Source organism: Ptiloglossa arizonensis, unplaced genomic scaffold (genome assembly GCF_051014685.1).
Source record: "Ptiloglossa arizonensis isolate GNS036 unplaced genomic scaffold, iyPtiAriz1_principal scaffold0020, whole genome shotgun sequence".
Classification (NCBI taxonomy): domain Eukaryota; kingdom Metazoa; phylum Arthropoda; class Insecta; order Hymenoptera; family Colletidae; genus Ptiloglossa; species Ptiloglossa arizonensis.
In genome coordinates this window covers 187,501-189,812 of record NW_027478390.1, presented here as the reverse complement: position 1 = coordinate 189,812, position 2,312 = coordinate 187,501, and the positions used below count along the sequence as shown (strand labels likewise).

The following is a 2,312-nucleotide window of genomic DNA, read 5'->3' as shown; positions in this document are numbered from 1 at the left end:
ACTTTGAAACTTTCGGCACGTATCGAACAGTTCTTCTCTATTATCTCGAGAACGGACACGACGACCGTACAGTTTGAGCACACAGCAGCGTGTTTTAGCATGCCAGCTACACGGTGGTGTGCCTAACGTGTGGATAGCTCGAAATTTTCGTTCCGGACCGATGTGACCGGGAAGCAACACGCCGCTGGGACTTTGAAACTTTCGGCACGTATCGAACAGTTCTTCTCTATTATCTCGAGAACGGACACGACGACCGTACACTTTGAGCACACAGCAGCGTGTTTTAGCATGCCAGCTACACGGTGGTGTGCCTAACGTGTGGATAGCTCGAAATTTTCGTTCCGGACCGATGTGACCGGGAAGCAACACGCCGCTGGGACTTTGAAACTTTCGGCACGTATCGAACAGTTCTTCTCTATTATCTCGAGAACGGACACGACGACCGTACACTTTGAGCACACAGCAGCGTGTTTTAGCATGCCAGCTACACGGTGGTGTGCCTAACGTGTGGATAGTTCGAAATTTTCGTTCCGGACCGATGTGACCGGGAAGCATCACGCCGCTGGGACTTTGAAACTTTCGGCACGTATCGAACAGTTCTTCTCTATTATCTCGAGAACGGACACGACGACCGTACACTTTGAGCACACAGCAGCGTGTTTTAGCATGCCAGCTACACGGTGGTGTGCCTAACGTGTGGATAGCTCGAAATTTTCGTTCCGGACCGATGTGACCGGGAAGCATCACGCCGCTGGGACTTTGAAACTTTCGGCACGTATCGAACAGTTCTTCTCTATTATCTCGAGAACGGACACGACGACCGTACACTTTGAGCACACAGCAGCGTGTTTTAGCATGCCAGCTACACGGTGGTGTGCCTAACGTGTGGATAACTCGAAATTTTCGTTCCGGACCGATGTGACCGGGAGGCAATACGGCCCTGAAATTATTAAATATTTGTATTTATTCGTCCTGTGGTATGCTACTAACATATATGTTTCATTTATTCTTTGTTCGATTGGTCGTAGTGCGCTGTATCGTGATTTGTTCGGAATGTGGTTTTCCGTCTAAGTTCCAGCGGGTCGCCCGGGCGGTCTGTCGTTGCGGCGGTTTTCCCCCGTAAGCGCGCGTGCTGTGGACCGTGCGTCGCCGGCGTCCCGGCCGGCCGTTCGGTACCTATAAGAGACCGAACGGTACGGGCGGCCGGTCGAGGCAGCGTCGGGCGCTTGGCTATTCTTCGACCTCGGTCGAGAAGCAGTCATCGCTCCTTGAGATTTTCTCAACTGTTTTCGCACCGTGTTTCGTTCCGCTACTATTTCTCTATACAGCAGTGCCACGAGTCGGTGTCTTTGACCGAATGGCTCTTATGTGGTATACGCGTCAAAGCGACGCTGATAGACTTTTATACACGAACGTGTATAATCGTACTTTACTATGCATCAACTCTTACAGTCCGAGCGATTGTATAAATTGTTTTAAACTAAAATTGTCGGCTCCTCTCCGTCGAGAGAGGGCATTTGGGACGACACGAGCAAAGATTGAAATACGGGTGTCTGAGATCGATGAAACCGGCGTTCGTACGTACTTTCTCGATATGAATAGTAACGATAGGCGCTTTCTCGAAAAGACCGGCATGACACTTGTCCGCGCTTTCTCGACCATGCGTCGATGATGCCCAGCGTGTAGTATCCGTGCCTAAACGATGGATGCCTAGCGCTAGAGGTACTTGCACGAAGGTAGTGCGCTGCGAACGAATCGTGTTTTGTCGATTGTGGGATACTATTTTAAGTCTCTAAGGGAGAAAAGGAAAAGAGAATTGTGATGGATCTTAAAATTTCTTTGAATTGTGAAGATGTAGAGTAACGGAGGGAACTATCTCAGTCAGTGGTAAAGGAGTGTTCCGAAAATTTTAAAGTTGCATATTTAAAAACTTAAGCTGGAAATATGCATGCAAAGCGTAACGAAATATATGAAAATGCATTTTATGAAGTTGTGTTATATAAATGCAAACAGTTTGGTGGAACTGTAAGGAAGGAAGGAGAGGAGAAGTAAAGTCGACCGACCGGTCTCTGAGCGAACCGGCGGCGGCGATATGAAAAGATCACGAGAGAGACTTTCCGAAGCTCCCTGGTTGATCCTGCCAGTAGTCATATGCTTGTCTCAAAGATTAAGCCATGCATGTCTCAGTACACGCCGCATTAAGGTGAAACCGCGAATGGCTCATTAAATCAGTTATGGTTTCTTAGATCGTACCCACATTTACTTGGATAACTGTGGTAATTCTAGAGCTAATACATGCAAAACAGAGTTCC

At 48.2% G+C, this 2,312-nt stretch overlaps 1 non-coding gene across 1 annotated transcript in view; it reads left to right on the top strand.

Moving 5' to 3' along the window:
* The first annotated feature begins 2,124 nt into the window (after positions 1–2,124).
* The window catches only part of LOC143154423 (small subunit ribosomal RNA), a 1,924-nt gene continuing 1,736 nt past the window's right edge, over positions 2,125–2,312 (top strand). Inside the window, exon 1 of the ribosomal RNA XR_012994080.1 lies at positions 2,125–2,312. This exon is cut by the window's right edge and continues 1,736 nt beyond it. This is a non-coding gene — a ribosomal RNA (small subunit ribosomal RNA).